The sequence below is a fragment of the Neoarius graeffei genome, chromosome 18, assembly GCF_027579695.1.
Source record: "Neoarius graeffei isolate fNeoGra1 chromosome 18, fNeoGra1.pri, whole genome shotgun sequence".
Lineage (NCBI taxonomy): Eukaryota > Metazoa > Chordata > Actinopteri > Siluriformes > Ariidae > Neoarius > Neoarius graeffei.
Window position 1 is genome coordinate 43,663,149 of NC_083586.1, and position 14,274 is coordinate 43,677,422.

Here is a 14,274-nt window from a genome sequence, read left to right on the forward strand (position 1 = left end):
TGACCCTTGGAGCTAAAGGCTGGTTGAAGCATGCTTGCATGGTTGTGTCCCAATATAGAGATGATATAAATACAATTTACACACACACACACACACACACACACACACACAAAATATCCTATGTGAGATCAGTGTTTAACATCAAATCATTCAAAAAAATTCAAAATCATGCTTTTTTTTTGTCCAATACACAGTGCCCTCTACAAGGGGTGCCAATACTTGAAGATTAGTACAAAGGCTTCGAAAAAGTTGCTTCATCACACACTGGAAAAAAAAAAAAGAGAAAAAGCCAACCTTTAAATGAAATAAATTTAATCAGAGAAAAACAAATTCCTCATCAAGAAATAATTACTACCAACAAAAACACAATGAGCCATTATTATTGGCACCCCTGCATTTAATACTTTGTAAACCATCCCTTTACTGTGAGTTGGCCTCATGGTTAGCGTGTCCACCTCTCGATCAGGAGTTCTACTCGCGGTCGGGTCATACCAAAGACCATCATAAAAATGATACCTACTACTGTCTGGCAAGGCACGCTGCAATACAGATGCGAGTAGGGAAGTCAAATTCTCGCAGTTACCAGAGGACTAAGCCCCCCACTGTAACCCTAACTGTATAGGTGAGAGGCCGAGGGCTATGGAAACGGAGATCGGCGTCACACCCATGTGCCTCAAAAGAGCTGGCGAGTACTGGGATAGGAGACTGCCTGAGAAGACCAGATCCTGGGGTGGAAGGGACTTTGACTTTTTTTTTTTTGACACCCTCCCTTTGCCAGTAAAACAACACTGAGTCTTCTCCTCTAACATTTTACAAGGTTGGTGATGCAGAGCAGGGCATCTGAGACCATTCCTCTATACACAATTTCTCCAGATCATCCAGGGTCCGTGGCTCTCTCTTGTGCTCTCTCCTCTTCAGCTCACCCCACAGGTTTTCAATGGGGTTCAGGTCAGGGGACTGAGATGGCCAGGGCAGAAACTTGATTCTGTGCTCAGCAAACCATTTCTGTGTTGATTTGGACACGTGCTTCAAACCATTGTCTTACTGGAAGATCCAGTGACAACCCACTTTTAGTTTCCTGTCAGAGGCAGCCAGATTTTGATTTAAAATGTCTTGGTATTTCATGGAGTCCATGACGCCATGTACCCAAACAAGGTTTCCAGGGCCTTTGGAGGAAAAACAGCCCCAAAACACCACAGAACTTCCACCATATTTTACAGTTGGGATTGGGTTCTTTTCATAATAACCATCTTTCTTTTTACACCAAACTCATCTTGTGTGTTTATTGCCAAAAAGCTCCATTTATGTTTAATCAGAGTTCTATTCAAATTTGTTGTAGCATGTGATAAACTTCACGCACTTAAAGATCGGATTTTCCTCATTTTTTTCAGTTGGAGATGAAGGTACTTCACCAAAAGGTGGATTTTTTTTCTAACTGTTTTTTAATCATCTTTGCCTACCATCCATCTATTATCCGTAACCACTTATCCTGTGCAGAGTCGTGGGCAAGCTGAAGCCTATCCCAGCTGACTATGAGCGAGAGGCAGGGTACACCCTGGACAAGTCGCCAGGTTATCACAGGGCTGACACAGAGACAAACAACCATTCACACCTATGGTCAATTTAGAACCACTAATTAGCCTAACCTGCATATCTTTGGGGGGGGGACCGGAGCACCCGGAGGAAACCCATACAGACATGAGAACAACATGCAAACTCCACACAGAAAGGCCTCAGCCAGCCACTGGGCTCGAACCCAGAACCTTCTTGCTGTGAGGCGACAGCGCTAACCACTACACCACCGTGCCGCCCCTAGTAATCTTTACAAGGGGGCCAATAATTGTGGAGGGCACTGTATTTATAATCTGACTGGTGCAAACCCGGTGCTATAATGAGCACAAAGCATATGAAAGTGCTGTGATCTAAGAGAACAATCTTTTATTTGGCTGAGCTGATGTTTTGGTGTGTACAAATTCGCAGCTGGAAATTACTTCACTGAATAATGATTTTTTTTGTATTTCAAGCAAGTTTAGATTTGTATGAGAACACTTAAATGTTCTTAACATACTATATTCTTTCATTTTTAATATTCACGCTGCTCTTATTCAATGAAAAAAAAAAAAAAAAAGCCCTGCTAAAACAAATCCCAAACTGTCCCTTATGTGGTTGCTTTTAATCCCTAATAACTTTGTATACGTGGTCAGGATGATTTTGATGAACCGTGGGCAAAAATGCTGTGGAAGGAAAACAACCTTCCCAGAGTTTGGGTTGTCCATCTTTAAATGTGTTGCTTTTCTGTGGATATCTGAGGTAAAACACATGCTGTGTGCGTTTAAACTTTGGACTGATGTGAGCTGCTTTGGTTGTAAACTACGGTAGCTTTGAGGCTAGTATGACTAAATCCTGCATGGCTGATCACAGCACAGCAAAATTTAGTAGCTAGTTGCCATTTGATTATCAGCCTGCTTTAGTCAGACCACTCCGAAACCCTTGCGATAAAAGCGGTTTCTAGCTAACCTGCCATTAACTGTGTTTACAGACGTGACGAAAGTCCAGCTGACACTCCAGAATATGACATTTATCTCAGTAATCTCTCACGGAAACATTACAAGCCCTGATTAAAGGCAAACACCAAAACATTTGTACTCTTAAAATCTAAGTACTTGATGGCTGAATACCACGCCTTAGTCACAGAAGTTTTAAAAGAACTGCTAGAACACACACACAAAAAACCTAGCATGTTTCCTCATGCTAATAATCCACCTCAGAAAGATGATTTGTTTGAGCTAACAAAGCCAGAACTTTCAACAGGAACTATCAGAGCACAAACAATCACTTTGGCAAACAGGTAAGGTTCTAGAACAAAAAGCTAGTGCGTGTCCGTTAACCTTATTTGTCCACCTCAGAAAGGGCATTTTGAGTTAGCAAAACATATTTGCTATCACTGAGGTAACTTCCTCAGCTTAGAGATGTAAAGAAAACATCGCTTATGTGTGTAACTCAGAGCTAAAACAGCAACATTTCTGCTATTTGAAAAATGCCACATATCCACCAGGACTGATAGCTTTTTTTTCCTTCCTCAGCTAATGTATGGAATCAATTTTGTGCCAAAATGTTCATACAATACTTTTGAAATATCAAACAAAAACGACAAATCAAAATACAAAAAAACAAGTCAATTTTTTTAGACTGGCAAACAAATTATTCGTGTAATCGTGCAAAATATCAGTCTATTACTCTTCAGAAACCTTTTATTTTTATTCCGCGTCTTTCTCAGTTTTGTTTGATGTAATTTATTTTGGTTGCGATTCCAGCTTTCTCGTTTGCGCTCCCTGACTTTTTGCTTGCAGTTTTGGCACAAACTTCACATGTGGGTGGGCTATCCAGGAACGCATTCCCATTGGCTAACTTGTGTTTGACTGACAGCTACGCTCAGCCATTCCCCTGGAAGCTGTTGTGGCCATTTCCTACTCGGATTCTGGCGGACTGGGGCGGCACGGTGGTGTAGTGGTTAGCGCTGTCGCCTCACAGCAAGAAGGTCCGGGTTCGAGCCCCGTGGCCGGCGAGGGCCTTTCTGTGCGGAGTTTGCATGTTCTCCCCGTGTCCGCGTGGGTTTCCTCCGGGTGCTCCGGTTTCCCCCACAGTCCAAAGACATGCAGGTTAGGTTAACTGGTGACTCTAAATTGACCGTAGGTGTGAATGGTTGTCTGTGTCTATGTGTCAGCCCTGTGATGACCTGGCAACTTGTCCAGGGTGTACCCTGCCTTTCGCCCGTAGTCAGCTGGGATAGGCTCCAGCTTGCCTGCGACTCTGTAGAACAGGATAAAGCGGCTACAGATAATGAGACGAGATGAGATTCTGGCAGACTGTTTGACGAGTGACCGATCCATTGACGGTACACAAGGATCGAGTGGACTTCAGTGGTGACTATGATATTGAATTTACACCTTGTTGAATTATCGCCACTGAAGTCCACTCGAAGTCCACCGAAGTCCTAGGTCACTCGTCAAACAGTCTGCCAGAATCCGAGTAGGAAATGGCCACAACAGCTTCCGGGGGAATGGCTGAGCGTAGCTGTCAGTCAAACACAAGTTAGCCAATGGGAATGCGTTCCTGGACAGCCCACCCACACGTGAAGTTTGTGCCAAAACTGCAAGCAAAAAGTCAGGGAGCACAAACGAGAAAGCTGGAATCGCAACCAAAATAAATTACGTCAAACAAAACTGAGAAAGACGCGGAACAAAAATAAAAGGTTTCTGAAGAGTAATAGGTTGATATTTTGCACAATTACACGAATAATTTGTTTGCCAGTCTAAAAAAAATTGACTTTTTTTGTTTTTTTGTATTTTGATTTGTCGTTTTTGTTTGATATTTCAAAAGTATTATATGAACATTTTGGCACAAAATTGATTCTAAACTAATGCTGCTAATGCTATTTGATACCAACATCAGACTGTGATTCTGTCTCAGCAGCTAATAAAATCAGTCCATCAACTTTCTCTGGATTAGTACTTTTATAATTCATGCAAGATATTTGAAATATATCCATAGACTGTAAAAATAATGGACAAAGGCTTTGTGATGTCATTCAGAGCGGCACGGTGGTGTAGTGGTTAGCACGGTCGCCTCACAGCAAGAAGGTTCTGGGTTCGAGCCCAGCGGCCGGCGAGGGCCTTTCTGTGTGGAGTTTGCATGTTCTCCCCATGTCTGCGTGGGTTTCCTCCGGGTGCTCCGGTTTCCCCCACAGTCCAAAGACATGCGGGACGGCCTTGGGCTGAGGTGCCCTTGAGCGAGGCACCTAACTCCCAACTGCTCCCCAGGCGCTGTTAGCATGGCTGACCACTGCTCTGGGTATGTGTGTGTTTTTACTGCTTCAGATGGGTTAAATGCAGAGAGGAAATTTCACAAGTATGTGATGAATAAAGTTGTGCTTGCTTGCTTCATCGCATTTCTGAAGAATGGGTTTGAAGCTCAAATAAGGAGACTACGGGTGTTGCCATTTTGGTAGCGCCTGACTCCGTCGAACTCCTGGCTAGTGCATAAATGGAGAAGGGGGCGGGGATAGTGAAGCCTGGCCGCTGGAATAGTATGGCTGGAACATGTCTACTAACCTCAAAGCTAACAAGCTAGCCAACAAGCTACTGGCTAAACTAAAAGAAGCCCCTCCATAAGATACAGACCTTAACCTCAACGAACGGTTTCCCAAAAATCACGCGTAACCATCCAATAACATATTTGATCAAGGACCGTAGTCTTTTAGTTGCTCAAGCTATCAAATTGTCAGTCTCAGTCTAATTTACTGAAAGGGAGACCCTCAAACTTCACTGGCAGCGACTACATTAAAAATATTGAAAGGTAAGTACAATCTAATAAAGCAAATTCAAGTAAATTACAGGTGTAGTAGCGTGTAAAAGTTGTGTTTGCATGGAAAAGCTCTTAGACGAAAATTGAGGTAAGTTCTGAGGTAATGCCAGCTAGCGGCTAACAAGATGACAAACTCAGCGGTCACTCAAATCGGCCCCGCCCCAATTATGCATAAATACATGGCTCAATATAATTTAAACTGTTGAATTATATAAAAATTCACCCCCGTACAGTTGTCATGAAGGGGGAAACTAACTATTGACACTGAAACTGTTTTTTGTACCAGGATGTAAACATGTTTGTTTTTGCTGTAAAGTTGGACATTTTAACTCAGGGGTCTTTGGGAATTGACTCGCTTTTGGAGCCAGCCTCAAGTGGCCATTCGAGGAACTGCAGATTTTAACACTTCCGCATTGGCTTCAAGTTTCAGGAGCGAAACTTGAATATATCACAACAAATGTTTCTTTTGATAAATGGATGAGGACAGCAGAAACAAAAGAGCATTTGTGGTACCATTATAGCCAAAAGTAGACATTTGGAATTAATTCAAGCATTTAGAAGAGCTCTTTTTATAATAACTACAACCCCGAGTCCAAAAAAGTTGGGACAAAGTACAAATTGTAAATAAAAACGGAATGCAATGATGTGGAAGTTTCAAAATTCCATATTTTATTCAGAATAGAACATAGATGTTCTATAGTCAAAAGTTTAAACTGAGAAAATGCATCATTTAAAGAGAAAAATTAGGTGATTTTAAATTTCATGACAACAACACATCTCAAAAAAGTTGGGACAAGGCCATGTTTACCACTGTGAGACATCCCCTTTTCTCTTTACAACAGTCTGTAAATGTCTGGGGACTGAGGAGACAAGTTGCTCAAGTTTAGGGATAGGAATGTTAACCCATTCTTGTCTAATGTAGGATTCTAGTTGCTCAACTGTCTTGGGTCTTTTTTGTCATATCTTCCGTTTTATGATGCGCCAAGTGTTTTCTATGGGTGAAAGATCTGGACTGCAGGCTGGCCAGTTCAGTACCCGGACCCTTCTTCTACGCAGCCATGATGCTGTAATTGATGCAGTATGTGGTTTAGCATTGTCATGTTGGAAAATGCAAGGTCTTCCCTGAAAGAGACGTCATCTGGATGGGAGCATATGTTGCTCTAGAACCTGGATATACCTTTCAGCATTGATGGTGTCTTTCCAGATGTGTAAGCTGCCCATGCCACACACACTAATGCAACCCCATACCATCAGAGATGCAGGCTTCTGAACTGAGCGCTGATAACAACTTGGGTCGTCCTTCTCCTCTTTAGTCCGAATGACACGGCGTCCCTGATTTCCATAAAGAACTTCAAATTTTGATTCGTCTGACCACAGAACAGTTTTCCACTTTGCCACAGTCCATTTTAAACAAGCCTTGGCCCAGAGAAGACGTCTGCGCTTCTGGATCATGTTGAGATATGGTTTCTTCTTTGAACTATAGAGTTTTAGCTGGCAACGGTGGATGGCATGGTGAATTGTGTTCACAGATAATGTTCTCTGGAAATATTCCTGAGCCCATTTTGTGATTTCCAATACAGAAGCATGCCTGTATGTGATGCAGTGCCGTCTAAGGGCCCGAAGATCACGGGCAGCCAGTATGGTTTTCCGGCCTTGACCCTTACGCACAGAGATTCTTCCAGATTCTCTGAATCTTTTGATGATATTATGCACTGTAGATGATGAAATGTTCAAACTCTTTGCAATTTTACACTGTCAAACTCCTTTCTGATATTGCTCCACTATTTGTCGGCGCAGAATTAGGGGGATTGGTAATCCTCTTCCCATCTTTACTTCTGAGAGCCGCTGCCACTCCAAGATGCTCTTTTTATACCCAGTCATGTTAATGACCTATTGCCAATTGACCTAATGAGTTGCAATTTGGTCCTCCAGCTGTTCCTTTTTGGTACCTTTAACTTTTCCAGCCTCTTATTGCCCCGTCCCAACTTTTTTGAGATGTGTTGCTGTCATGAAATTTCAAATGAGCCAATATTTGGCATGAAATTTCAAAATGTCTCACTTTCAACATTTGATATGTTGTCTATGTTCTATTGTGAATACAATATCAGTTTTTGAGATTTATAAATTATTGCATTCCGTTTTTATTTATAATTTGTTCTTTGTCCCAACTTTTTTGGAATCGGGGTTGTAAAAATTTAAAGTGTTGAAACTCATTCCCAGACTCTCGAAAGTGACAACTGACATTAACAAAACTTGACCTGTGACTGTTAAGCACTGAAACTGGAGATTCCTTCTAAAAATGTCAAATAAACGTCTTCTTGCAGAAAACTATCATCTCGACAATTACATGGTGATAACATTTCGCAATGAGAGCATGATTTGCTTGCAATCAGAACCACTATCAGATCCTTCTGACCAATCAGAATAAAGTATTTTACAGCACTGAGGTATAAATAACTTTATAAGCAATTTGTGCACTACACTATATTGTGTACCCCGATTTCAGTCTCAGCGTGATGGCTAATCCAAACACAGCCCATATAATAGACTGAAAGCCTCTCAAATTTCCTACACTGTTTGGAAAAATGCTTTGGAGATAACTGGTAATCAGTCGTCAGCCTACGCCTATTAGCATCTTCCTATCTCTATTGTGTCAACAAAACTAAAGCATGACAAGGGTGTATGATTGACATACGTCTTTTATATAGTATTACAGTTCGTGGTATTAGCCATAGCCAAGAGCTACGAACTGTAAACAGACGAGAGATCTAGCTATAGGAGGTAGCGTCCAGCGTTCAAAGCAGGAGGCAGACAAAGACCAAGCTGTTAAAATGTTACATAGCAGAGCAGAACAACAACAACTTTATTCATCACACATATACTTAAGCACAGTGAAATTCCTCTTTGCATTTAACCCATCTGAAGCAGTGAACACACACAAGTGAGCAATGAGCACACACACATACCCAGCGCAATGGGCAGCTATGCTACAGTGTCCAGGGAGCAGTTGTCCAGAGGCACTTCAGCCCAAGGCAGCCCCATGTTAAGCTAACTGCATGTCTTTGGACTGTGGGGGAAACCGGAGTACCCGGAGGAGAACATGCAAACTCCACACAGAAAGGCCCCTGTTGGCCGCTGGGTTCGAACCCAGAACCTTCTTGATGTGAGGCGCCAGTGCTAACCACTACACCACCGAGTAAGCAATATTTTTATAATCCTGTCCACTTTTAATGCAAACCTCAGATGGGTATAAGCATAATCCTCCATTTTTGAAAATGTACTTTAGTCATGATCCCTTGGCGACCACAATTATTATCCCCCGCCCAAACGAAGTTTGGCAGGGGGTATAGAAATGGGTTCCGTCCATCACATTTTCATTTCCGGGCCATATCTTTAAAACTACTGAAGATATCCTCATGACACTTTGTATACATATCAAGCAACATGTGAACTGGTGCCTTATACTATTATGGATTTTTCTTAATATAAAAAAATATATTTTTCAAATTTTCCATTAAAAATAGATTTTGACTTGGTGTCTAAGAGCAATGTTCATTTCCGGACCATCCAAAACTATTCATGATACGGATTTGAAACTCGGTGTGCATGTTAATAAGGTGATGTAGATGGGTCTTTTCATACCGATACTAAGAAATTTGAGAAATTTAAATTTTTCATGTTTCCATGGAAACAATTTCAGACTTGGTCTCTCAGGTTAGTCTTCGGGGTAGGTTTTGTTTCCGGAGCAGAACTTGAAAACTACGGTATGAGCGGTACGGTCTTGAAAGTTGGTATATGTGTTGATTAAGTAATGTATATATGTGCCTTTTGATACTAAGAAATGTGAGAAGTTTTTATTTTTAGCTCACCTGGACCAAAGGTCTGGTGGGTTTATGCCATGGGCTGCTGAGGTCAGTGTAAAGAGGTAGGGTTGGTTTCCTTCAGCAGAACTTGAAAAATGTGAAAAATAATATCTTGAAACTTGGTATATAGTTGGTATATAGGGCGGGGGATATAGACGACTCTGTCTTCTTGTTATATTTTATTGTCGTTCTAAGCAAGACTTTCTCGACATTTCCAATAAATGCAAATACTCTAACCTCTTTTTTTTTTTTAACTCTTCTGCTTCCAGACACAGAAGAACCTGAGCATCTTTTCGTCCTATTCTATCTACTAATGTGTCTGCTGTGTGCATTATTTACAGGTAAGTATCAGCTACAGGAACATGTAATGCTCAGCATTGCATCAGTTCTGAGTTCGGAAAACACTAATTTATACATTAAGACAAACAGAAACTGCAAGATGGAATAGGTTCATCATTTGGAACACTGCCAACTCTCTGGTTTTGGATCATGTCCTCACAAGCAGTCCAGGTTTAAACATACAGTCTCAAGTCATTGAAGTGTTCTCTGGATGGTCGTGTCACAGCTTGTTGGATGATAAAGGCAGATGATAAGTGTGTGCGCGCGCGTTTACAGACCAATAAAGCCACTGTGATCATGAGTGTGCTTACAATATATAATACACAATTATCACGAAAGCGCACAAACAGATTTGTGGCCAGGATTAGTGCATATGGTATGAACGTCCACTAAAGCATGGGCAGATCTGGAACACACACACACACACACACACACACACACTGTAGTAACAGCTGGCACTGGCATATGTGGGCAGAGCTAATATCAGGCTAAGCCACTGTTAGCAAAAGCCAGACTACATCACAAGGTCTGAATTGATTTATTCAAAGAGCATCAGTCTACTGCAAACTTGAAAATAAACAAATATTAAAAATAAATAAGTAAAGGATTTGCTTTAAAAATCATGTTAAATAAAAACTGAGTTCAGTGAATGAAGAAAAATTTTGACCTTTCATCACTCGTGTCCAGTAAACAAACATAAATGCAATACAAAGCATGCGAATTCAAGTTATTTAGCGAGGTGTTCTTCATTCATTGTTTAATTGAATCACTTTTGTTCCTCACATCACTGACGAGCATTCAGAAACACATTTCATTACATTCACCTTTTTGTACAGCAGTTTGTGATAAACATAACTAATCATTTTAAATGTTGAGAATCAGGAATGAACTAAAAACAAGAAGTGGCCAAAAACAATGTTTAAAAAAAAAAAAAAAAGGCATAAAACTTCACATCAGTTATTACGATCAAAGCACAGTTGTGACTTCCACCCTTACATCAGAATATCTGCTATGAAATAAGGAACAAAACACATCAGGGCATGTTATTATAGGAAAATAATCAACAATGGAGATGGGTGAAGTAACCACCACAAATTTGTTTCCTATAACAACAAGTCCCAAAGTTTTTTATTCACCTTATACCATAGCAGTTTCCCAAAAATCCCAATTCTTTTTACTGATTAAAGAATGACTATATATATATATATATATATATATATATATATATATATATATATATATATAAAAAAGATGCATCAGTTGCCCCCTAAAAATGAAAAGTTCCTCCGATCATGATGCATTTTTGTTTTTATGTTCCTTTTGGTAAGAAAACACACTGGGTGAAATATTTTGACAACATTAAAAAGTTTAATGGTGGCACCAGGAGCTCAAAGTTATGGAAAAAGCTGCTATTTTATGACAAAATTTCGATCACTTTTCATGAAACATTATGGCACCTTATAGAGTATACCAACTATCTTAGATACACATTTTTAGTCCATATTCTAAATATATTATCAAGCACAGTTTGAGTTTTAGCTGTTCACTGAATCATTGTTCAACTACTTTTAAACAATACAAATGTATTATGCATCACATTAATGCTTCTCAATCCCTTGCAAAGGTTCTTAACATGATCTCTGGCTCACAAGAAATCAATAAATGGAGTCCAACATTGTGATTCAAACCTTACGCGAAAACATAAAATAAGCGTTTTTTTGGCAAGAAATGAACCTCATGGTGCCACCATTAGACTTTTGAATATGGTCAAAAAAATTTTACAGAATGTCTTTATTGGTGAATGAATGAATGAATGAATGAATGAATGAATGAATGAATTTATTTATTTCGAACATGTATAAAAATGTATGTAACTATTTATACATACAAAAGAAAGAAAATGAAAAAAGTGACAAAAAAAGAATAAATAAAATAATATAAAGAGCTAATACATTACAATACACCGCACATTGTTCGAAAAAGGAGTGGGAAGAAGTACAATACTTTTTTTAATTTCCCACCCCTTTTTAACTACCCCGAAATCCAAACTACATTAATACACTTATAAAAATATATACCACATATACACCATGATTATCCATATAAATATATAATTACAAAAATAAATATATACTACATACCATATCCATATACATATATATATACATATACACATAACTATCTATATAAATATATAATTACAAAAAAAAAATATCTACTACATACTTATCCCTGTAAATATGAAGATATCTATCCCCATAAATAAATATATACCATATACTAAGCTAGTTCTAATATAACAATCAACCCTATTCTATTGGTGAAAAGGAACACCCAAACAAAAATGAGGGCAACTGATGCATGCATATATATATATATATATATATATATATATATATATATATATATATATATATATATCATTATCTCTAGCCGCTTCATCCTTCTACAGGGTCGCAGGCAAGCTGGAGCCTATCCCAGCTGACTACGGGCGAAAGGCGGGGTACACCCTGGACAAGTCGCCAGGTCATCACAGGGCTGACACATAGACACAGACAACCATTCACACTCACATTCACACCTACGGTCAATTTAGAGTCACCAGTTAACCTAACCTGCATGTCTTTGGACTGTGGGGGAAACCGGAGCACCCGGAGGAAACCCACGCGGACACGGGGAGAACATGCAAACTCCACACAGAAAGGCCCTCGCCGGCCCCGGGGCTCGAACCCAGGACCTTCTTGCTGTGAGGCGACAGCGCTAACCACTACACCGCCGTGCCGCCCATATATATATATATATATTTTTTTAATTCCTTTGGAGGTACATTTAGTGGAATCACCATCTTGTTAATACATACAGTATATGGCAGCTATAAATGGTTGTTCCGTCTTTTAAGTGAATAAGACAAATCTTGTGTTACTGACAAACCACAAAATCCACAGTCCTGAAGACTTCCTGTGTCTCAAAATATAAAAATTAATTCCACTTCTAACTTTTACAAATTGCTGACTCTGCAAACTCCTTGCAAAAGTGCTAAACAAACATCTCCTTCGAGAAAACTTCACTATATCAAGAATCGCACGTTTTTACTCCATCCATGTGGTGCATCTGTCATGCAAGTCCCTGTATCCATTGTTGCTTTAGAAACAACAATAGATAAGAATGAACTATTAATTCATTGTAACTGGTCACTTGCAATGCAAACTAGTGCCTGAGCCACTGTGTTATAGAAAATCAATCAACACCTTCTGACCAAAAATTCAGTGGCGATGTAATAAGTTCTGAATGCAAGAAAATGGTGATAAATTATGAACGAGTGTCCAGTTGAAGGTATGAACATACAAAAATGCACAAAGTGAGAAGGCTGTGATACAACCCCATTTCCAGGAAAGTTGGGATATTTACCAAAATGCAATACAAACAATAATAATAAATGTGTTAATTTGTGTGGGCCTTTATTTAACTGACAAAAGTACAAAGAAAAGACTTGCAATAGTTTTACTGACCAACGTAATTGTATTTTGTAAATATAAACCAAGTTAGAATTTGGTGCCTGCAACATGCTCCAAAAAAAAAAAAAAGGTTGGGACGGAGGCAAAATAAGACTGAAAAGTTTATCGCATATTCAAGTAACACCATTTTGGAAGATTAAACAATAAGTAGGTTAATTGCTATCATGATTGGGTGCAAAAGGCTCAGCACCAAAGGCTCGGTCTTTGCAAGCAAGGATGGCTCATGGCTCATTCCTTTGTACCAAAATTCATGAGAGAATTGTTCGTCAATTCAAAAAGAACATTTCTCAAATGCAAGATTTTAGGTCTTTCAGAATCGACAGTACATAATATTGTGAAAAGATTCAGGGAATTCGCAGCCATCTCAGTGCATTAAGGGCAAGGTCGGAAACCACTGTTGAATGTGTGTGACCTTCGAGCCCTCAGGCGGCACTGCCTGAGAAACAATCATGCTAATGTGAGAAATATAGCCACATGGATTTGGGAATACTTTGGAAAACCACTATTACTTAACACAGTCCACTGCTGCATCCAGAAACGCAACATGAAACTGTATTACTCAAGGAGGAAGCCATTCATCAGTTCTATGCAGAAACGATGCCAATTTCTCTGGGCCCGAACTCATCTCAGATGGACTGAAAGACAGTGGAAACGCATGTGCTGTGATCAGAGGAGTCCACATTTCAGCTTGTTTTCAGGAAAACCAGATGTTGAGTTCTCAGTGCCAAAGGTGAACACGACCGTCCGGTTTATCATCAGAGAAAGGTACAAAAGCCAGAATCTGTGATGGCATGGGTGAGTTTCATGTATGTGAAGGTACCACTGATATATTGGGGCATATATTGGGATTTTGGAGAGGCATATTCATCAAGGCAATGTCTCTTCCCGGGAAGTCCATGCTTATTTGAGCAGGACAACACCAGGCCTCATTCTGCATGGGCTACGACAGCGTGGCTTTGTAGACACAGAGTGCATGTGCTTGACTGGCCTGCTGCCAGTCCAGATCTGTCACCTATTGAGAATGTATGGCGCATCATGAAGAGATGCAATCAGACGACGGCAACCACGGACTGTTGAGCAGCTGAAGTCTTGCATCAGGCAAGAATGGACAAAAATTCCAACCGCAAAACTGCAACAATTAGTATCCTCAGATCCCATAAGATCAAAAAGTTTTATTAAAGGAAAGGTGATGT

At 39.9% G+C, this 14,274-nt stretch overlaps 1 protein-coding gene across 11 annotated transcripts in view; it reads right to left on the reverse strand.

The window, feature by feature from the left end:
- Nucleotides 1–14,274, reverse strand: part of mcf2la (mcf.2 cell line derived transforming sequence-like a) — a 167,897-nt gene that overhangs the window by 107,481 nt on the left and 46,142 nt on the right. The gene's annotated exons all lie outside the window — the stretch shown is intronic.